General features: G+C 32.8%; 1 protein-coding gene across 2 annotated transcripts in view; it reads right to left on the bottom strand.

Annotated features, from left to right (window-relative positions):
- The window catches only part of LOC145259144 (anoctamin-7-like), a 577,044-nt gene that overhangs the window by 384,696 nt on the left and 166,694 nt on the right, over positions 1–25,654 (bottom strand). For both annotated transcript variants that reach the window (XM_080116843.1, XM_080116844.1), the window contains exon 2: positions 24,217–24,363. The gene's annotated coding sequence lies outside the window, so the exon portion shown is untranslated. The remainder of the gene's footprint in view (positions 1–24,216; positions 24,364–25,654) is intronic.

Here is a 25,654-nt window from a genome sequence, read left to right as displayed (position 1 = left end):
ATTTATTTTGCGTGTGAACAACGTGAAACACTTGATAAAAATAAGAAGAAAATCAAAAAAAAATATAATCTAAAATTTAGAAAGGATAGTTTCGGATATTAATTTACCGTCCCTCGCTTATTACTGGTTCAACTCAAATAGCATAAAAATCTTTTACCTTCCAAAATTACATAAATAATAATTTCTCGATCTGCATTAATATCATGGAAGTAATAATGTGTGACGCAGTAAGTGACATAGTAATAACGAGATGCAAGCAGCTTTTTACCTATAACAACTTATAACAACCTATAACAACTTATAATAACCTATAACAGCTTATAACAACTTATAACAACTTATAACTTCTATGTATAACCTCCTCGCAGCACACCAATGTGTCGCAGCATGATGGTTAAGAATCATTGCCTTGGACTATAAATAAACAAACAACGGAGCAAGAACGATAGAAGCTGTATAAAATAGGGGAATGACCAAACAAGATATAAAAAGAGAGGAAGAAAGTGATTGACTTAATAAGAAATTGATCACTTGGTAAGTTAATTACAAATTAGAGCTAATTAAGACAACTGAAATGGAAGTTTGACGATTGTGCAGTATAGTTAACAATGAAAAGGGGGGTTAAAAAACAAATTTACAACAAATAACTTTTACCAAAGGCAAGAAAAATTTAATCTTCTATCGACCTGTATAGTTTTTCACTTTTGGGAGTATCTTTTTAAGTGTTTGTTTTTTTTTTTGTTTTGTTTTGTTTTCGTTTTTTGTTTTTGTTTTGTTTTCGTTTTTGTGTTTTTTGTTTTAGATTTTGTATCGTTTCCGAGATGTCCTGAAAACGTCTTGTATTTTAAACAATCGATTCAATATGGCGTCGTTTCTTTACTTGATGTGAAGATTTGCAGTCGTATGTTTAACAATTGAAAAATCGAAACATTGATAAAAATGCAAAAACGGTCACAAATTAGTCAACTATTTAATTTTCGACCAATTTGTATAGAAAAATATTAGATTTCTATAAAAACAATATAATAGAATATGGAATATGTGTTTTCAATAAAAATTATTTAAAAAGTATTTTCAAACGAAAAAAATATTCCAATTACAAAAATGTTTTATTTGATTATTTGTAATAAAATATAAAAATTTCCAATTATAAAAACCAATTTGATTTTATTATGATAAAAAAAGAAATGGTGAAAAGTATGTCACTTCCGATGCAGTTCTCTACCTGTACAAGAGCCGAATACGTCCTAAGATAAAGTACTGTTACCACATCCGAGGAAGAGCTGCTAAGTGTATTCTTTACTGCCTTGACAGGGTACAAAACTTTGCATAAAATCTAGTGAGCGAAAACTTTTCCGTTTCCCTACTTCTTCTTTTTCACAGAAGAGACATTGCGAGTTTATTTCTGTTCTATCGCTATTTTCATTGCAGGTGATCGACTGAGCTTCAATATATGATCTTCCTGTGCAACAAATACTCGTCTAGCTACAACAACTGTAAACAATTTCCATCGTTCTCAATCGTGCCTAAAACTACAATCGTTGTTCCAAAAGTAAAACCTCCTATTTTTTTAACTCAAAAAGTTGAAGAACTACAAAAATGGTACCATTAACACAAGCAATCTTTGTACTCCAGAATTTATTTTTCTACATAGTCACCATCATTCTTAATGCACTTTTATCGGGAATTTAATGACATATTTTGCTGCTGACTCACGTCCATGACAAAAGTTGCTTTTTTAGAGTCTCACACCGTTGATATCTGCAGCAGAGAGGTGAAACTTTCAGATCGTGAATGCAATTAGCAATGACTTTTGATCCATTTCAGGCAGAATAAAAAATAGAATCCATTACTCTTGGAACGCCCCTTGTAAACGAAAATTCCATTAACAAATTTTCTTTCCTAGAACTATCTTTGGAACACAATACCGTGGAGATGCTTCCCAGCTGACTATAACGTAGTCGTTTCCAAATCTAATGTAAATACATTCTTGTTGAGCCGTCCTCTTAAAGCCTATCATTACCGATCATCATGGTGTTGTCTCACCGTCTACCTGACATTAATCCTTATCTTCGAGTAGCTTTTGAGTCTTGATAAAAAAAAATTTTTTATAAATGGTATTTTCTAAAAACTGTAATTCAGCTCTGAATTCTGTAATAGAGATATCATTACTGTTACTGAATTCATTAGTACGTGTTACTGTTTGAAAGAGTACAATCACAGCTGATTAATTTTTGGGGCTTTCGAAAACTAAATGGATTGATAGAGTTAAAAAGAAATGGGGAACTCGGACATTCCACGCAATAAACTGTGTTACAGATTGATAATGAGGAACGATTTGCTTTGTTCACCTAAACGAAATGCTGGCATTTCGAGTAATCATTCAATTAGTTCATTTATAGGAAATAAATAAATGAACAAGGAAGTGAATACATAGTCCATTCAAATTGACCTTTACTATCATCTGGGGACAGAAGAGTCAACTTATAAGATATTACAGTAAAAACGAGTCGATTTTCAGAGAAATGCGAAATAATGACTCATTTATATGTAAACATTTAATTTATACTAACTAGCTTTGTTGGTTCGCTACCGCTTCGCAAATTTCCTACTTAAATGCTCGAAACAAAAAATTGAAATAAAAAAAATTTAATTTATTAAACTGTTGTAAATATGGAACAAAAACTTTTGCATTTATTCATATAAATGAGAAGAGGATGAATTGAACCAGGAATATATAGATAATGAAGGTTCTGTGGACTGGCTAAAAAAGGGATCGTTCCACTATTATCAAAAGAGGATTATAATGGCTGCCCTAAATTAAAACTTGGTGAACAATACTTTTATTATGATTGGTCTTAGCAATGACAAAAAGTGCAGGTTCTGCCACACAGAAGTAGAGAGTCTGAGGCACCTGGTACCCAGTTGTAACATTCTGATGGTGGGCGACTACTCTACAATGTGACATAATGGAGTAAATATCTTCACTGGATCATCTGTAACAGCTGAATACAGAATGAAGGGGACATAATCAAGAAAAAACGATCGAAAATAAAGCAGACACCATCCATTATGACTATGTAACCCGTATGGCTACGTACCTAGAAAACGGAATTGTTATACTTCACAGATGATATCGGAAAGAAGGAGAAAGTAGCAACTTTTGTGGGGAGGGGGCCTGTTTCATAAACTGCTATGACTTTGGTTTTTATGTCACCTGATTTTTCACTTTTTTTTTCCACGAGTCTAATTGCTTCGATATATTATAGGAACAATATTGGACTCATGAAAACGAATTTCAAAAACTATATATATTCTTCAACAATATTCGCCCATGCCACATACATGTGTGATTGTACAGACACACTTACATAAGCACACGCATGTAAACACGTGCATATTGAGTCCTAAGTAATAACCAAATCGAAAACGTACATATAAATTTATATACACATGTTATAGGGATATGGAGAAATATAAATAAAGAAATATAATTTTAAATACCGAGGTAACAAGTCTAGAAATTTTAGTAATTCGGCAGCTGAAAACAAAAAATTATAATGATCGGTTAATTAGTTTAGGAGTAAATCGTGTACAAATAAATATACATATGGAACGGCACTAACCCTATGCGGGTTTAAACGGCTTCCTCTAAAGGAGGAAGTTTTATGGGAGTATGAAATTCACAAACTGTCCCTACTCACATGTATATCCCTGTCAGGGGAGACGAGGACGTTAGATTTTTGCAGTTCTTGCGGGTAGGTGTCGACGTCCTCCTACATACAGGGCTTGGAATTGCCAAATTGGTCACCCATCTGGTACTGACCAGGCTCAACGTTACTTAATGTTGCAAATATACATATACCTTACTTTAAATAGAGATATAAAGAAGTAATTGATATTTTCACTTAGTATACACACGTGTATACAAACACAAGCTATAAATTTCAGTAACATTTTCATATTCTTGTTTACATATAAAACACATACATAGTTTTCGAACAATATTCACCCATTACACATATTCGTGACTTGTATATGCATACGTAAGTACACGTATGGAAACACGTGTATATTTAGTGTACATAATAAAAAAATCGGAAATGCATTTGGGACGTTGGGAACAGATTGAACTGTAGTGAATTCAACATTAATGAACACTGCGTGGTGACCTGAACGGGAATGAATACAAAACCTGGGCCAGAGCACTGTTCGCGAGTTTTACTCGCAGACAGCCTGTCGACCCTCTAAGAAAAACTTCCAATATTTAACAAATGATACAAAAACAAAATGCATAATCTCAAATTTGACGTGGCGTCAATTTTCTTCCTTTTTTTAACAAAATGTTTCTTGAATAATTTTTAATGTTTTTGTACGCTTTTTTGTTTTCAATATTTCTTAAAATTATTATTTTTTTATATTATTCTTATTCACTCCAAATAAGGCATATTGCCAGTTGATCGTAAGGGACTACTATTTGGGATGATGTCTAACAGGGGGTGGTGAGGAGTTGAGCAACAAAATGTCTGTTCACATTACATTTAAACTTCTGCATGTCAGTACATTTAGGGAAACAGGAAAAAAGAAGGGGATTCCAAAGAGTCTAGTGGTCCCGTAAATAGGGATTTTAAATGTGAAGAGGTGAGATTTTGCTGCTTGTCGAGTTAGTTTAGTCATTTTTAATGTTTTCAAATGTTATTCTTAATGTTATACACACATATATAATATATATATGTTGTATATATATATATGTATATACAATTGTTGTGTATATATATATGTATATATAATTGTTGTATATATATATAATATATATATGTTGTATATATATATATGTATGTATATGTGTTATTGTATGTATTCATATATGTATATGTATGTATGTATGTATGTATGTATGTATGTATGTACAAAGATTAAACTCTATAACACCATCAGGTATAGATACTCCCTCATGCATTTGTCTATAAAAAAGAATGGTCCTATTGCTATGGAAAAGTTGTGACGCGTGTAGGTCTGAAATGCTGGAAGCATGTAATAATTGATCTGCCATCATTATATGTATCTATGTATAGGTGTATGTATGTTTATGTACATGTGTATGTATATGTGTGTATATCTATGTGTATATGTATGTATATATGTATGTGTATATATGTTTATGTGTGTATGTATGTATGTGCATATATGTATATAGGCGTGTGTATGTGTATTTATGCATGTGTGTATGTATGTAGATGTATGCATGTGTATGTATGCATATATATATGTGTATGTATGTATGTATGAGCATGTATGTATATGTGTATGAGTGCATATTTATGTACGTGTATGTATATGTAGGTAAGTGTATGTATATATGTATGTGCATATGTGTACGTATGGGTATATGCATGTATATGTGTGTATGTATTTGTATATGTGTATGTATGTATATCTGTATGTATGCATGTGTATCTGTATACGTATTATGTGTATTATTAATGGTGTATGTATATATGTATGTATGTTTACAGATATGTATGTGTGTATGTGTAGATATATATATATATATATATATATATAAACGCAAATATACATATATATATATATATATATATATGTATGTATGCCAATGACCGTCTTGTGTATGTTTATGTATGTATAAGTATGTCTATGTATGCATATATGTAATGTGTATGTATGTATGCATATATGTGGGTTATTTGTATGTGTGTATGTATATGCATGTGTATATTTGTATGCGTGCGTGCATGTATATATATGTATATACACCAGTGACCGTCATCAGTGTCATGTCTGCTTGTGCGTGTGAATTTTGCCGGCAGGACTAAAGTCATTTTCGGCTCATGGACTTTCAGTACCTGAGGGAGTGGCACTCGTCTGACAAGACGTTGAATTCATCATCATCATGTATGTATGTATGTATGTATACACATGTATATGTATTTCACTTATCATTAATTCATTTGCTTCCTATAATAACTCCTGTTGATAACTTAATTCTTAAGTAATAACTTGTATATTTCAATTGCCCCCTTTTTTGCTTAAAATTTTGGCGCATTTCCAACATCATTTTGTCTGGGTCATTTTGACATTGGCTTTTCTATTCTGATATTAACTCAATCTCCATTCATTTTTTTTCTTCTTTAGTAATTCTCCCAAATTTAGCCTAGCCTTGACAGTCGTTTTAAATTCTTTTTTCTACGCACATCTTTTCCTTGCTCCATTTGTAAATTATTTCACGGATTTCTGCTTTTTGGATTACTTTGGACCATCTTCATATTACGCGATTCCCTTGGATTTTACTTGTGGAAATGGAAACTTAACCAACTTTTTTGGATTTTACCGTTATTGGATATTTTACCCTTCACCAGACTATCCATTCACGTGAAATCACATTTTTCTTCACCATATTCCCTCTCCTTCACTATTTGTTACCAAGTAAGATCTATGACTTACTTGTAGTTTCATCAAATACTTTTGCAAGCAAAATCCGATCCCATATTTTGATAAATCCTACCCTCTGATGAGAAGGAGAGTATTTCTTTGAAACTCTGCAGATTAAGGACTATCCACTTATTCTATGCTTCTTTTTTAAAATAAAATATGTTTTTAACTCTTTTCCAAAGTGTTTTTAACATGTTTTATTAACTATTTGTTCTTATATATATATATATATATATATATATATATATATATATATATATATATATATATATATATATATATAATTTTATTACATTTTCACCCCAAACAAGGCACATTGCCACTTTGTTGTAGAGGGCTACTATCAGCGACATAAGCATCAGGGGTACTGTGTAGGATGTTGGGCAGCAAGATGTCGGTTCACATTACACTTGAACTTCTGCATTTTGTACTCTGTCAAGGCAGGATAGGCTGTTTTTAGCAGCTCCTGCCCAGATATGGCAGCAGTATTCCATCCTTGGACGTACTTGGCTTTTATATAGATAGAGAATTGCATCAGTAGTGATATCTTCTGGAGCGGTAGAAGGATCCCACCATCTTTCCAGCGACCTTGGCAACAGACTTGATGTACGTGTTCCATTTCAGATCAGGAGGGAAGGTCGAGCCCAGAAGCTTGTCAAAACGGGGCTTCTCTTAGACGAGAGCCATCCATTTCAATTGATGCCAGATGGGGATCAGAGCGTTGATGATGTAAAGATAGGAGTTTGGTTTTGGATGCATTAAAGGTAACCAGCCACGTCTTCCCCTACTGAACCACTCATTCGAGATCACAGGAGAGAGAATCAGAGAGAACTTTGTCATTTACAGCCTTTGATGTGTTGCTGTAGATGGTCGTGTATCAGCATAGATGTCAACGAATGATTTAAGTATGTGTTTAGGGAGATCATTGATGTAGATCAAGAAGAGAGTTGGGCCCAGGATGAACCCTTGAGAGACTCCAGCATTAATACTGCAGGCCTCTGATTTTTGTCCATCAACCACTACTCTTATGAGCCTATCAGAGAGAAATGATTTGATGATAGAGAGAATATTTCCAGTTATAACGTAGCTGGAGATCTTGTGAAGTAGGCCTTTATGCCATACCTTGTCGAAGGCCTTTGATATGTCAAGAGCAATTGGCCTAGAAAGGAACCCTTTGTTAAGAGATACACTAATCCTATGAGATATAACCGTTAGCACATCTGCGGTAGATCTTGCAGAATGGAAACCATATTGCGTGTCACTAAGAAGGTTATTTCTGTTGAGGTGGTTGACTATTTCTCTATTTAATATGGATTCCAGCAACTTACTCATGACACACAGGAGATTTATTGGTATGTACTGAGAGGGAGATGACTTATCACCTGAGTTCTTAAATACAGGGCATACTGATAAGGTTTTCCAGGGTGTTGGAAAGCACTTCTCCTTAAGGCAACGTTTAAACAGTTTTGTAAGTATGGGAGCAAGTTCTGGTTGAAGCTTTTTTAACACTATAATTTGGATGCCGTCAGGGCCAGTAGCTTTACTGGAATCAAGGTTCTTGATTAGCTTGGCGACCTCATGCACAGATATTTGTATGTTACCTAACATGTTCTGTGTTATCAGAGGAAATATGGGGAGTTGATGGCCTTCGTAGCATAGGGTAGAATTAGCTGCAAAGTTCTTGGCAAATAGTTTGGCCCTGTCTGAAGCTGACGAGATGACCTCTGGTCCGTTGATAATGGTTGGTTGGGATAGAACACACACTTCTGTTTAGGATCCTATTTGTTATTTGCCAAAACTGGTGGGAACCAAACCACTGATCAGATACTTTGGTTTTAACAGACTGGGCATATAGCTCTCTTACATTTTTTATTACTCTTTTACAGTGGTTGCTGGCGTTCCTGAAAGCAGCTTTAGTCTCAGTGCATCTATTACGTTGGTAGCTATGGAAAAAGTGATTTCTGTGTGTGATGGCAGCAGCACATTCTGGGGAGAACCATGGCTGGCTGGTAGGTTTTTGTTAGAATTTTTTAGATGGTATGAATCGGTCTATGCCTACAATTAACCATTTGGTCAGGTCTGATACTATAGAGGACACATCCTTTTTAAATATGGAATACAGAGGTAGATCAGATATAAATGTACGGAAGCTATCCCAGTCAGCCATGAAGTATCGGTATACAGTACGGTGGAGGGGTACGTCTGGGGGACTTATTACATTTCATTTTCATCTGAACTGATACGACGGAGTGGTCGGAGGATCCTAGAAGAGAAAGAACGGAACATGAACATAGCTCAGGGGAAGTTGAGAGAAATGGTCTAGGAGGCTTACATATTGACCTGTAGTATCGGGCACACGGGTGGGCGCGCAAACAATCTGAGTGAGGTCATAAGCAATGGCAAAATCATGACAGAACCTCTCCTCATCGTCCGTCTTATTTGAGTGGGTCAGCCATTCCACGTTATGGGCGTTGAAGTCACTACATTAAATGCTAGCCCAGTTCGGCAGAGAATTCAATTCTAATGCGTTTGATATAAATTGTGTGTGTTGTTGTTGAATGAGGAAATTCAGTTTTGGGGTTTTAGACACAGAGAAGAAGTACTCTAAGCAGGTACTACTTATCTCCACCACTCCTTTTTCGACCTGAGGCTGTTAGTTTATTGGAATATGCAGAGCTCTGGAGGCCTCCTTAATTTTAGTTTTGTACATCTTACTTATTTATTGCCAGAATATAAAATCGCTTTTAACAGAAAATAACACTTTTTAATACATACATTGTTTCATTGCACCTAACAGAATTACCAAATGTAAATATACATTCATCCGGACAAGCAGGACCGAATTTCATGCTGCATATACGTTTATTTATTTTTCTCCTACGTCTCTCTTTCATATCACATTCTGCTTCCTCTGAAAGTCTTATAATAATACGACAGTGATTGTGTTGAGTTGCTGTTCTTATTGTTTGTTCCATGAAGATGACAAGTACCTTTTTCATGTGAGCAGGATTTACAGATTTCAGACTTTGTATTCAGGTATTTATCTGATTTTATTAGGCCTTGGAGAATATGAACCTTTTCTATGGTACACAACATGCGTTTGTTGAGATTTTAAAAAATATTTTTGATTTAATACTATGAAAAAGAATAACATAAAAAACAGTAAATTATACCAAGTTTAATCATCTGCAAGGGATCCAGACCAGATCAACAAGAAAATAATGGCGATATAAGTAAATCAAGAAGGAAAAAACTTAAAGTTCTACCATTTCTTTTTAGGGAGACATTTCATATGACGAACACAATTACCGAAAGCAAGAAAAATATTATTTTACCTTTTCTTTTTTTTTTTTTTTCGAAAAAATAAAATAGTAAAACTTTGTGACATCGTATTTCTTGTTTTATTTATAACAGTAATAGATTTTATGGTCGACTTGTTTTCTCCGAGTTTCACACAAATAATTAAACTTACTATACTTTACTATTTTATTCTTTTACCACAACATTATTGAAATTATGCTAGAGTCGTTTGCTAGGTGCTCTCTGGTTGGATGAAAAACAACTAACCACAGGCTACCTTTTTTAGAATCTTCACGTAATCCCCACATGAGTGGGGTTTTTTTTAATTTCTTCCTCTTTTGGCCGTGATTCTCTGATAAAGTAAGTTCACCTGCTGTCTTCGAGACAGCAGGACACGTGTGAGGATTAAATTAGCAACTGTAGCACGGAAGATAAGGGTCTCTATTTCTACAAGCCAACCGAAATGAACTCAGAGAACGAAAAATATAAGAACTGTTAAAAGGATGAATGTTCAGAGCTAAGTTCCTGCAATACCAACTATTTGCAAGACACTTTCCTCTGTTTTCCTTCTTCAAAATACAAGTTGTTTTTTTTGGGGGGGGTACATTTTTGGCTGTATTGTGTTCCTTTCTTGTTGCTTGGCGTCATAATATATGCCACATATAATTGGTAAAATCGCAGTAAGATTGTCTTAAGTAAAAAAAAAAAAAAAGGAAACTTCATAACACCCATTCCACTGTTAATAATAAGTTATATATATGTTAGGAGAATACCAGTTTCTATTTACTTGCCTCCCCACGAGTGCAGAGTTAGACACAAGATCAGTTTTTCATGTGAGGAAATTCAACTTCCCAAAAAAGGGATATTTTGAATTGGCACAAAAATAGAATGATTTCTCCTTCACCGAACAAGCACTGAAAAGATGAATTTTAGCATCAAAACAGATACTACATTTTGCTCTTTGTCAGAGGAGTTTTAGAAGTGGACTTCTTCACTAAGCGAGGACAAAAAATATTAAATGCCGTATGAGAACAACAGATACTACATTTGTACTTAGCCAAAAGGTCAAAGACGGTTTAGACTATATGCGCCTTTAGATCTCCCCCTTTAATTGCTGAATAAAGACAAAAAAAGATCAACGTCTAGTATCTGAACAGATGCTACACTCTGCTGTTAGCCAAACAGCCAAAACAAGTTCTAGAAAAGTCTAAAAAGGCATCTCCTTTGTTGAGTGAGAACAGAAAATATTAAATATAGTATCAGAACAGATACTACACTTTGAAATGTTTATTTGCACAAAATATAAAAATACATGCTGAACAAATTAGACACAAGGCCATTCAAAAGTGTGAAGATAATGGGTGTCATTGGTCATCCTTATTCTCAAATACTTGAAATTGTCTATCCTACTCTTAACTAGAAATATCTCAGTCACCACAATACCATATTCACTCTACATGCTGGCCTTAAGATGAACCCAAATTTGAAAAAAGTTTGTTGAATTATCTATATATTAATACGATAGCGTGCGTGTTATTTATTTTGTGTGTCACGCTTACATTCGAGTGACTGTCACTTAATTATTATGGATTTCCATTTTTTTTGTAAGAAATAATTCTACCAAGAATTCTTCATAAGTCTTGGTTTCGGTTTCGATTATAGCTGATAACACTCAAATCATTTATTTTTTTATAAATAATTTTATCAAGAATTTTTCATAAGTTTTGGTTTTGGTTTCGATTCAAGTCATATGGATATATATATATATATATATATATATATATATATATATATATATATATATATATATATATATATATATTTAATCACAACTTTATAATGTATAAGAATCGATAGAAAATTGACTCTATAATAATATATACGAAATCTGCATAAATTAAAATATCATATTTCAGCGTATTTTACGACTGGGTTGCACCAGGCGTCCCTGCTAGCTTAGATAAATACTTTTCCAGTTTTAACAAAAGAGCTACAATAATATTAAGGCGTCTCTATTTACATTGAACATCTACAGAATGCCAACATCAATAGATTACATATAAAAGGGCCCAATGTGAAATTTCCACAGGTCTCGCTAGTTTACAGTAATAGCATTTCATATACTTTGATCTTAGCCGAAAAACCAAGGAAGGTTCAATAATAAAGAACGTCCTTGGCTGAGCAAGGACAGAAAAGATGTAGTTTGATATCAAAACAGTTACCACACTTTGCTTCTATCCAAAAAGTCAGGGAAGATTCAGTCTAGAACGATATTTCCTGTGATGAGCGAGGACAGAAAAGATTTGTTGCTGCATATAATATTCTCCTCTCCCCCTTTAATAGCTGCTTTTACAGAAAACAAGTTGTTCGTTTAAGCTTTTTGTTGTCATAATTCATTCCCTAAGCCTTTTAAGAGTTAATTAAACCTTGTCACAAGTCAAACCAAAAAAGAAAATCGAGCTTTTGTAATGCAATTAGTGAAAAAGCAATACAAACTTCAAACCCATTTACAAAGAGCGGCTGTTTGTAACTTCATTATTTGAAGAGTTCCTATTGAGATGGTTCATGTACAAAAATAACATTAGAATATCAAAGTGAAACGTGTGTAAACAAAAAACTTGTTGAGACTCAAATTTTAATTATGTAAGCTTCACTCTTGATCTCTGCCATTGTAAACATTGATTAACGACAAAAGCAAAAACTAATAAACGCACTTGATCTCTTATGAAAACATGCACCAAGTTTTCCCTGTGTCTTTTTTTTCTGCAATTCCATATAGTGTGAGCCATAGTATAAATAAAGATACAGATAATGGCCCACTAACAAGTAATCATAGGATAAAAGATACCTGAATCCTATAAGTGGAGTGACTTATAAGTACTAGCAACAAAAGGCACTCACAGGAATATTTTAGTCTAGTATATATATATATATATATATATATATATATATATATATATATGAACAAATGATTAATAAATATGTTAAAAGACATCTTGAAAAAGAGTTAAAAACATATTTAATTTTAAAAAAAGAAACACAAGATAAGTGGATAGTATCCACTTATCTTGTGCCTCCTTTTTTAAAATTAAATATATTTTTAACTCTTTTTCAAGATGTCTTTTAACATGATTTATTAATCATTTGTTCATATTATAAGCTCTATTTCCTTTTCGGTTTTATTGAGCTTTTACATCTGGTTGAGATTACTTTACTTGTAAATATTAACTCTTTAATATTTATAATATATTTTAAGTTTACCATTTTGATTACCTTGGTAAACTTATTGTTTTTTTTTAACATGTTTTATTAATCATTTGTTCATATTATAAGCTCTATTTCCTTTTCGGTTTTATTGAGCTTTTACATCTGGTTGAGATTACTTTACTTGTAAATATTAACTCTTTAATATTTATAATATATTTTAAGTTTACCATTTTGATTACCTTGGTAAACTTATTGTAATTTTTATTTATTTTATATATATATATATATATATATATATATATATATATATATGCTGTGACGTTGTTTTGTGGAAATTATTATATAACCTCTCACATTCTGAAATTTCTATCACCAATTGCTTGCTAGGTTAGCATTGCTGGATGGCAACGTTCTTACGAGCTGAAATTCCTACTTGTGAGACATAGGCTTGGGGTTAGTAGCTGGTTGGATGACCGCGTCCCTTGTTGAAACGAAGTCCATTTCACAATAGGATTTCGGCGCAGTTTTCTTGATCTGTGTTAGTTAATAGAATTTCCTGTGTGCGGGGCGTTTGCTCAGTTGGCAGAGTGCTTGCCTCACTTGCAAGAGGCTCGGGGTTCGAATCCTGAGTTCGAATGTATCTAACTGATGAGCCCAAATGAGGGCAAAATTCGAGTCTTGGACTTCCGGTCCATTAACTGTCATGGCTCTTGTGAGCTGCGACGTTGTTTGGCTGTGGAAATTATTATTTTATATATATATATATATATATATATATATATATATATATATATATATATATATAGGGTGACCCAAAAAACAAAAGCTAAATGGAGGCCATCTAGAACATATGCTGTAGAACGAAGAAAAAAAGGCCAAAGACCCTAGTGTTTTGATGTCATGTTTTGAATATAGTAAACTAGTTATGACCAAAGTTTCATTTCATTCGGACAAAACACTAAGAAACGGGGCATAATTAGAATTGGGGCCTGTTTATTTTGGGTCACCATATATATATATATATATAATATAATATAAAGCTTAACGTCTGTGTGTGTGTCTGGTCATGAATAGGCTCCTATATGGTTGACTATTATAGAAAACTGATCACATGTAATGATAGAAGATGTATCGAGACACAGGAATGGGTATGTTTGATCTGGCATAATGATGATTCATTAAAATTGTAGGGTCTGCGTACGCGCCTAGTCCACAAAGTATGGAAATAAAAAAAATTAAAAATTAAAAAAAAAACGTTTACAAGTGTTTTTGATATAGATGTACATAAGAATACTTTGATAAGTATGTTTTAACTTAAATAGGTGTGGTATAATAAAATTGTGGGGTCTGCGTTCGCGCCTGGCCTCCATAGAATGGAAATAGGCACAAACTTTAATAAAGACTTTTCATATCTATCTGCGTAAGTATACTTTGATAATTATGTTTCAGTTTAAAGAAATATGGTATAATAAAATTATGAGGTGTTCGTTCACGCCTGACCTCCATAGAATGGAAATAATCACAAAGTTTAAGAAGGTTTTTTAATATAAATCCACAGAATATTGTGAGAAGTGTTTCAGTGTGACCAGGTATGGTATAATAAATTATGGGGTTTATCTATTTTATTTTTACTTTCATCATATTTTGCTTTGGTTTTGATACCCCCAAATTCGAAGCTATCTCTTTACAACCCTTCCTTTTCATAACCTATCATACTTTCATAAATCAGAGTCCATTTTCTGTAGGCTGTTTTTGAACCCAGTCAACGACGGGTACTTTTGCTAGTATATATATATGTATTAAAATATTCCTGTGAGTGTCTTTCTTATCGTTGAGCAAATCAGTTGAAATAAAAAGTCGATCAATTTAGCTCTTATGCGCAGATCATCATCACTCTGACAGGCTTTAAAAAGCATTTAAAAAAAATAATTAAACTTCAACAGATTAACAGCAGCCGAATGGATTGGGTCCTTGCTAATCAAGCTAGATATGGCTTCTCTTGCCGGGTTCGAGTCTATTGACTGATGTTAATCATGACACCCTGCACTGATGATCCCGAAAGGATGAAACACTAGTGTCTGTAGGCATTTGATAATTATTATAGTAAATAATTATATATATATATATATATATATATATATATATATATATATATATTATATACACACATAACACTCTTTACTAACTGTTTTTTTTCTTCAGTTTAACATCATGACAAGAAAAAAAAAAGAAAAATTGGTCAAAGAGATCCGTTATTCCAACTGAAGACGTTTCACAATTTTTCAATAAAATGACAACTTTTCTAGATTTTAAGGTATGCTGAAAACTAATATCACAAGGAAAATTAGCGCAGATAAATATTTTTCGAGATATAGATACCTGTATTGCGCAATGTAAATCACTGGCGGTCATATTTGAATGGGCGGCATATGAAAGCGGCAAACCCTCATTATTTTTCAGGCCATCATTATAGAACATATCAGTAATTTTTTTAAGTTTCGTCTTTTTTTCAAAATTTTCCAATGGATACTATAGAACCCTAAACCTAACCATAAACCTACTCTAACCCTAACCCCTAACCTAACCCTAACCTAACCCTAAACCTAACCCGAGTACCACTTCCATATGTGTGCGCACTTGTTTGTTAAATTCCGATATTGTGTCGATCTAGTTTTATTCACACCTGACACAGGACATTTTTTTTTTTTTTAATTATCTTTCTTTGAAATTTTCTTGAATTTGGAATTATCTTGAAATTTTCTTTGAATTCTTGGAATTAATTTTTGGTGGAATTAGCTTGACACTAGAATTAGCTTGAAATGACGTTAAATAAACGTTTGCATTTCCTAGAATTCACTTCACAGTTCGTCTGCGCATGCTCACTGAACCATTTCATTGAAACAACAAAGATGGCGGCCAATTCAAACTACTAGAAATTACATTGTATAATACAGGTATTTATATCTCGAAAACTATTTGTCTTCACTAATTTTTCCTGCAATAGTCGTTTACAGCATATCGAAAACCATTAAAAGTCGTTTAAAACATTTTTTAAGAAAATGTTCAGACATTTTCATCTGGTGTAACGGAGCACTTTCACAAAAAATGGATAAGATTCGGAAGTTGGCGTACAGCGCCGGAATATTAATGTTAAATAAATAAATATTTGTTTCTTTTCATAATATTGTGTTGTAATTTGGCTTTTAAGCATAGTTTTTTTTAATTCAATCAACGCTTCTATCACGGGAAACACAACTGACTATATATATATATATATATATATATATATATATATATATATATATATATATATATATATATATATATAAGAAAACTTATTTAAATATAAATATACAATATATAACTATAATCATATTTATAACCATATTTACTGCTTTTAGTAGCGCTCCTGTGTATTCTGATGATTTTTTTTTTTCATGTTTTACTTAAAACATCTTTTCTTTTAAAAGAGTGGGGGCGGCAGAAACTTGGCTTTAGTAGTGCTTTTAGTAGAGGGCCTTAATTTTAATTAGTACTTGCAGTAGTGCTCTGGAGTCTTCCTGAGTTTTATATTTTTCACCCATCACTTAACATAATGTTTTCTCAAGGCAATAAAAGACAACATAATCTCAAAATCACTTTTTATTTTGAACATTTTTTTTAAGTGCCAATGAGTACACTAAACAAAAAATAATGACGGAGGGGGAAGCAGACTGAACTTTTCTTAAAGTGAAAATTTGCAAAGAAAAGAAAACAAAATAACTATAATGGCGTCAACATCAAATCTATGCTGTAAATCGGTTCTGAAAATTTACATATTTAATAAAACTATTTGGGTTTTTTTACGACCCAACCCGGTGTAGTTTTCCTCCTAAAAATAAAGTTAAATCTACTTTTTTTGTTCTGATATGTTTCAACGGCCTTTAAAGATAATATAAAAGAAGGATTTTTTTCTAACAGAACTTGTGGCACAAGAAAATTGAAGAACTCGAGAAATTCATGCTGCTACTTCAGAAGCCCATATAAGTATTTTTATTCAATTTGTTTTTTAATTACCTATAAATATTAATTGTAATGTTCTGTTGCGTGTTTAAAGTTATGAATGAGAATAAACAATGAAAATAAGACGTGTAAAGCCAGACATTACTGTCTATTCGGCAGTTTAAATGCTTCAAGCTTTCAATTTTCGAAAGTGATAAGAAGTAATTCTTTTTTTTTTTTTTTAACTATTAACAAAATATTATAAGGGCTTACTTGTATATGAAGAAACCGAAATGTAGTCTGGTTAATTTAATTTTGTAATTAAATTATTTTTTAAAAAGGTTTTAAAAACTCATTTAATTCCACGCTATTAGACGTTCGATTTCAATAAATAAGGAGTAGAAAACAGCCTCATAATTCTCGCTTCCCTTGTTATGCTCTTTGCAGTCTTCACGTTCCATGAGCGATGTTTCTGACAAAGGAGGAAAATTATTATTTCTGGATTGGAATCTATACGTCTAACACTTATCATGGGCTAGTTTTTTTGGCGGTTTTTTTTTTCATTTTGAAGTAGTAAGATTTTGGGTTTTTTAACTTCTACCAAATGGCATCATGCTTTGTCTGGAGCGATTTCCTTGAAATAATAAGCTTTTTTTAATTACATAATTTTGTACATAATAAACAATATTCAAACAAATAAGGAAAAATTAGATATAGATTTTGTGTCTGTGTGTTTGAAAGCAAACTTACAGGTGAGCTGAAATAAATAAAAAAATGCTAGAAATATAAATGGGATATACGAAGATGAAAGAGTGAGGGGGAATGTCTGAAACTACGAAAATAAAAATATTATAATTTCACTCCTTCTTCACACACTCAACATAAAAAACGCAATGGCACCAACATCGATTTGTAGCACAGAAAGTTTTTGTAAATGATATGTGAGAATAAAAATACAGAGGAAAGAGTACCATCCAGACTTCAGGTGAGAATACTGGAGGCTTATTATACTCAAATTCAACAGCTGTTATCAGTGAAAACTCCATAGTAAATAGTCCATACAAGAATGCAAGAGATATCTGAGGAAACTTGTCATCACCAGGGTTGCGGCATTATCCGTGCCCATACCTGTAGCAGCATTCATTCGGGATGGGTTGAGTTGGCTCCAATGGTGTTAACTGCATCTCACGTCAAAGCCATCCACTCTAATTGGTCAGCAGCAGATTCAATCACATGATCCAGCCATTTACGGTTCCAGTGACGGACACCAATCACGCAAGGATCGGACACAATCTCCATATCTGCTTTAATTGTCGCAAGCCAAATCTTTAGTTAACCACCTTGACGCTTCTTCCAACCAGTGGGTGCATTGAGCACCACCAATTGATGGACGAACTCATCCCATAGCCGTTGCAGCACGTGACCGATCCATCACAGTCTCCTTGTCAGCAGAATTTCCTCCAGGCCAAGAATGTTACATCTAGCACATATGGTCGAGTTAGGGATCAAGTTAGAGAGGTGAACACGCAGGATACAGTGGAGGCAGTAGTGATCGAAGACTCAACGTTCATGAAGATCTTCTCTGCGCAGTGGCAATCATAGAAAAAAGAATTGTTTTGACCATGGACTCGTAGACCCGCAGTTTTGTGGAATGTCTTATCTCCTGATGAGACCACAGTCGTTTTTGAAGATGAACGAAGACTGCTCTAGCCAAGTAGATATAGGTGATGATTTCGCCTTTCACTTGATCAGTGGCTGCAAAATTGGTGCCAAGGTAATTGAAGCTTTCTACGTCTTCTACAGCTTCACCATCAAGGGTTACAGCCACTCGGTCAGGTGGAGCAACGTTATCAGAAAGGATTTTCATCTTATAAGCATTGATTCTTATTCCAACTATTTTAGCCATGTGACTGACCTCATCGAGTGCAAGCTGGACCTCTGCAGCATTAGAGTTGGAAATTTTGGAATTCTAGGAACCAGAGCCAGACTCATTTTAATCCTAAGAGTAAGAGTCTTCTGGCCTCCACTTGAAGGACATTGAGATATTAAGGAATTCTGGAAAGGCTTATTGTCACTCAAATTCCAGGGAAAGTCCATAAACATTATTAGTGAGACTCCACAACCTTGGTTATCACTCCAGTAAACACCACCGTTTTTTAGTGAGCGATCTCTTGTAATAACTCATGTGATAACTCCTAATGAGTAAATAATAATAATAATAAATACTTATAAGCTCCAACATATTCGATAGAATTGCATCATATATATATATATATATATATATATATATATATATATATATATATATATGTATATATATATATATATCATATATATATATCATATATATATATCATAAACATACCTTGGAATGTTAGATATAATAAAATTTTTAATGCTAATTATAATGATTACATAAAACGTTAAACATTTTCTTTCAAAGAACTAAATTAGCTCATCTATTAGTAAGAGAAATTTCATATCTGTCTGTCTGAATCCAAAACTATTCTATTATTTCTATATCTGAAGCCGACATTGTACTATTACTATTTCACAATGCTCAATTCTGGGGAATAGTGTATCTTTTCTGTTGTCATGATACCATCTTCCCAGGAATTACCTACTCCTTTGAGGATAGTGCAGCATGTGTTGGACTGGTGGGAAAATATTATTTACTAGTAATGAAAACGATGTATCACCAACATCTGTACGGTAGCGTAGAAAATGGGGCGATATGTGTAGCCATCGAATAGCATTAAGCATTATGATTATATGAGAAAGTAGTAGTAGTAGTAGTAGTAGTAGTAGTAGTAGTAGTGGATCCAATTATGGATTAAATAGTTTGCAAGATTAGATTCTCAAGTCTCATTAGGAAAACTAATCTAGGTAGAAAAAAAAATCCTGGATGACGGTGTAGCAGGAGGTGTCATTCGTTTCAGAGTCATCTCTGTTGTTCATCACGTTATGATAAAAAAAAATTTCATCATAAAAAAACGAGAACTCAGCAATAAGACACGAAAGACATTTTTCCCCTTTTTTTTCTTTTTAAATGTCCTTATCATTTTGTTCTAGTTGGATATGGCGCAACCTAATGGATGCCAGATATTTACCTGCGATCGTATACATTCAAACCGAGAGATCTTTTTAAGATTCTAATCATCTCTTTAAATGCAATTGTTTCTATCTCTTGCACCTGGTTCTCTGGGTATAGTTGCCAGTTTTTTAAATTCTTTTTCATGAGTTTCGGTTGCTCTTTTAATTACTGGAATGATGGAGATCTCCTTTAGATTCCAGTTTCTTTTCATATCATAAGATGTTATTTCGTTATCTTTTTCCTTTTCAGCTCTATTTAATCCAGCATCATTGGGGATACAAACTTCTACTAAGGTTGCTTCTTTCTCTTTCTTGTCCCATATCACTATGTCAGGTTTAATAGCATCTTTTTTTTTTTGCTATGCACTTGTAGGAATTGTATAGTCATAGTGGATGGTGCATGACTTATTTCCAACTGTTATTTCTGATATATGTCCCCTGAACTTGATGCTACATTCAATATTCAACTTTTTCACACTCCATTGTCTTGCACTGTATAGTAGTTTTCCCCCAGCACGACCTTTCAACTAGATGACAGGTAGCTCAAACTCTCTACTTCTATGTGGCAGACCTTGTTCAAAACAAAACACATCAGTATAGCCTTAAAATGTTGTCCGAATTAAACACTGAACTACAAACAAACATAATAAGTTAAAAGATGTAAAAGGTATGTCATCTTATTATGTGCTCTACTCTTATTTGTTTTCGGATGAATAATCGGTATTGGAATAAGAAAAATCGAAATGTTTGAGAGTATTGGAATCAGGAATCGTAAAAAAACTGAAAAATCTGTGCCTGCTTTCTGATGCATAAAACGATTCTTTTATAAACTTATTTATTGATTTTAAATTACGAGTAAAATTAAAATCTATAGATATTTTTTTTTTGCATGTGTGTGTTTACATTTGTGTAATTTAAAGTAATCTAAAAATTTAAAAAATTAAATATTAAAATTTAAATATTTAATTATTTCATTATGTAACTATAACTATATTTAACTATTTAACTATAACTATATTTAAATTAACTATAGAATTGTTATTATTAATAACAATTCTATAATTAAATATTTAACTATAGAATTGTTGTTATAATATTTAACTATAGAATTGTTGTTATAATGTTGTACCTATTTGCTATGCCTCCCCACGGGACAGAGTTAGACACCAGGGTCGTTTTTTAACGTGGAGAAAAGGTACAAAAATAAAAATTGTCTCAGTCGTGAAGGATTTCTCCTCCACCGAAAGAGAACAAGAAATAGAAGTGCAGCATCTGAAGAACAGATACTACACTTTGATCTCGACCAAAAGGCCAATTTGTTGTTATAATGTTGTAATAACAATTCTATAGTTAAATATTTAAAGATTTTTAAAGAATCAGAATCAATCATTGTATCAGAATCACGAATTTAGAACAGAATTGGTAATTATATTGGAATCGGGAAAAATATTGGAATCGTCTCATTACTAATTCTTATTAAAAAAAAATAGAAGAATTCCCACCATAGGATAAACAATATGTATAGTATTAGTTTTTATTAATATTTTTTCTTTCTGTTAGGTATGATGTGGTGTCTTGTTAATTGTAGTTTAAAAAAAACTAATAATGTCATATTACTCAACTTGTTGCCTAAAATAATGTGTTACCTCCTAGCTCTATATTTAATATGATTTACGGGACCCTGACACGTTTACCATCAAACGTCCTGTTTACGGGTTATAAATATTGCACAACGGGCTGTCAATAAGTAATGCGTAGATTAACAAGTATATGAAGGGCTGTTTAATAGGTAATGCCTCTGACCCATTTCCAGTTGTCTGATCTAGGTAAAATTTTGGGCGTGCAATGATTTATATCTCTATGGGTTATATAATAAATTGCAGCTCTGAACTATTTGTGGTTTCTGATTTACATGTGTTTGAACTAGATCAGGTGTGAAATGGAGTCTGTTGAATATTGCACAGTGATTTGTTTTTTATATTTGAAAGAACGCACACCACAGAAGGCTTTTGATGAAATGAAAGGAACGTATGATAATGATACCTCGTCGTTATGACCTTGTAAAACGCTGTCATAGTGAATTCAAACATGGCCAGAAATTTGTGAAAACAACTCCCAAACCTGGTCGTCCCTACTTCTGCCATGAGGCATCTGTCAATTTAGTTGAGGCTTTCATTTTGGAAGATCAAGGCATGATTATTCACCAAATAGCCCAAGAGATCAAGATTAGTACAAGGTCTGTGGAAACTATAATTCATGAAGATTTGCATATGCATAAGATGTTTGCCAGATAGATTCCCAGGTTGCTGACACTTTTCCAGAAGCGAGAACACGAGTTCTTGAGGATGAAATTGAAAATGTACCAAGAAGATGAGTCAAAGTTTTTAAAAGACTGATTACACAGGATAAAACCCGGGTCTATCACTATAATCCAGGGATCAAAGTTCAGTCAATGCAGTGGAAGCACTAAAAATCACCACTTTCAAAGAAGGCAGGAGAGCAGTCCTCCACTGACAAGGTCATGTTTATGGTGTTTTGTTGTATTATTATTGGCTCACAAGTAGCTTTCACACAGATCATCAAAGATCTCATTGAATACAGCCTGTGGTGTTCCCTGGAAGCTGAGTGACAACAAGTCTCCCCAGATTTTCCAGTACTCTTCACCTCTTTCTATAACATTTGCAAATAAATTTGCATTATGGCAACAGCTGCTTGCCATTAATTTCTCATTGGCAGCGGCTATTGGTCTTTATTTGAATTTGAGTGGCAATAAGCCTCCCCCAGGTCCCAGTTCTCTTCGCACTTATACAGTGGAGGTCTGGTTAGTGCTCACTCCTCAGTTTTTCCTTCCTCCTTGACTACTTAGCAATTCGGTCTCATTCTTTTTTGGAGGTGGGGAGCAGTGGTGTGGTAATGGGGGGGATGGGTATTTTTCCAGTCATTTCTCTGATTCCAATTTCTCCCATTCTTTTTTCAAAGTTTTTCGAGATTGTTCCTAGTGCTCCTACTATTATAGGTATTAATTTGATTTCCTTCGTCTTCCATACCCCTTTCAGCTCTCTGGCTAGCTCTGTGTATTTGCTCCGTTTCTCCTTTACTTTGATATTCACCCTGTGGTCAGCTGGAACAGCAAAGTCTACGATTTGACAGGATTTTTCTTTCTTGTTAATTATTACATCTGGTCTTCTTGCTTGGATGGATTTATTAGTTTGTATGCCCATGTTCCATCGGAGTTTGTGATTCTCGTTTACAAGTACTATTTGTACCATTTTCTGTGCGTTCGAGATGCAGTTGTTTGCCCTTCCCACTTAGTCGTTTTTGTTCTTGTATTCCTTTTGGGCTAGTTTGCTGCATTCACTTACTATATGGTTTATCGTTTCGTCTCTTTGTCCACAGAGTCTGCATTTACTATTATTATTATTATTATTATTATTATTATTACAAGCAAAACCCATGGAAATTCCATAGTAGTTGAAAATTTTTTTAAACATATAAATAAAATGAATGAAAATAAAATAAAACAAATACCGATGAATTTAAAATAATTTTTAACTTTTAAAAAATTAATTTTTAAAAAAAATAGATTTTTTCAATGAAAATTCAACACAACACATTTTTTTGTTTTTGTTTTTTCTGAATAATTTTTAATATAATATAAATTATAAATTTAGTTGCACATTTTTTTTATTTTAAAAAGAAACTATCCTCTCAACATGACTTTTGTAATTATAAAATAAAATAGCCAAATTTGAAACCGTAAACAGACAGTCATGTTTTTGTTTTGTTTTTGTTTTTTTTAATTTTTGAAGAGGAAATGGTTTTAACGATTTTTAACTGATAAGGAGCGAGGTAATTCTTTTCTCATTAATTAATGTTTGCAATGATGATGTTTTTATTTGTGACATTGGACGTATGAACAAGTAAATTAATATTTAGATTATTGTATTTTCCTCTTTTATTTCGACCACGTGTTATCAATGACAGTACAACATATTTAACATGGCGGCGTGGAGAAGAGAATCCTACGTGTGCGTCGTTACACAAATGATAAAATAAGATATCAAATATTCCTATGTTATAATGTCTACTCCACAACATTTTAATTTAAAAATGTATATTTAGGGCATCGAGCGAGTTGCGAGTCAGTACTTTAAATAGATTAACAATCAAATAAAAAATACTCACAGACTTGGTGGATGCATATAAAATCCATTATATTTCCATTTTTATTCATTCCTTCAGAAAATCCAAGTTGGTTTAAATTATTACAATTCCACAAATCTTTCTTTATTATTGTTAGTTTGAGAATATGGAACTGGATATGGCGGCTGGCTGAAAAGAAAAAAATAAATAAATCAACCACATTGCAATTTTATATACTACACGCTTTTAACTTCAAATTAAAAATGTTGAACTTGAAACTAAAACATTGAAAATCAAAGTAAAAACATGAAATTAAAAGTTTGGACTTTTTTATTCTTTTTTTAGATGAGGATTGATTATTCATATTGTTTGGATTTTTAGTGTTATTTTCCCAACATTTCGGTTGATGTAACCTCCGACTTTCTTCAGTTGTGTCTTGTCAAACTCAGGAATCTGCATGGAATTTTGAATAGAACTCTCTATTTAATCCATGGGGTTAGCACATTCTAATTCAGTCAACCATGATTGGATAGAAATCCTAAGTAATTCGCAATTGTATTTTGAGTGCTACCCACACTTAGGATTGAACCTTCATCTTCCAGAAGAGTGTAACTTACAACTGAATTTATCAAGTACTTTATCCACTATGTCACTGACGGAATAAGATCATGCTAACCCTAAATATATGAAATTCAGTGAAGATTTCTGAGTTCAAAAGAAAAATTCCTGAGTTCGATAAGATACACCCGAAGAAGGTCGGAGGTTACATTAACCGAAACTTTGGAGTTTAAATTTAAAAATTTGAAGTTGCGATTTTAAAAACCTGAACTTCAAAATAAAAAGTTTAAACTTCAAATTAAAATATTTGAATTTTGCACTGTTACTTAAAGCTCGAATTTCAAAGTATAATCATTGAACTTCAAATTAAAATGTTCGCATTTCAAATAAAATTTAAAAACTTCATATTTAAAGGTTTAATTCTCACCTTAAAATATTTGAACTTCGAATTAAGAAGCTTGAGCTTCAAAATAATATCAATGAACTTCGAATTAAAGCGTTTGAACTTCAAACTAAAAAAATGAAGTATATTATCAAATTTAAACGTTAAATTAAAACGTTTGAACTATAAATTTAAAAGCTAGAATTTCAAAGTAAAAACATTAAGTTGACAAATAAAATAATTGAACTTCAAATTAAAAAAAATTGTCCTTAATATTAAAAAAAAATTAACTTCATATTAAAAAGTTTGAATTTGAAATTAAAAAAATCTAAATTACATCTCATTACAAATCCTCCGCTCTATAATAAAGACCGATGTTTTTGTTTTTTTTTACACAGTGATCACCACTTATCAAGGCCCGGAAGCCACTCAGGGATAAGGGTTATTGCAAGTACATTACGTTAGTGAGGAGATTTGCTGAAGTGTTTACTTAAGGGGGCGGTTCATTAGGAATTTGTTAACATTGGACTTGAAGACATC

This window comes from Euprymna scolopes, chromosome 34, assembly GCF_053919585.1.
Source record: "Euprymna scolopes isolate OS-2025 chromosome 34, ASM5391958v1, whole genome shotgun sequence".
Taxonomy (NCBI): Eukaryota; Metazoa; Mollusca; class Cephalopoda; order Sepiida; family Sepiolidae; genus Euprymna; species Euprymna scolopes.
This window is presented reverse-complemented; position numbering and strand designations above follow the sequence as displayed.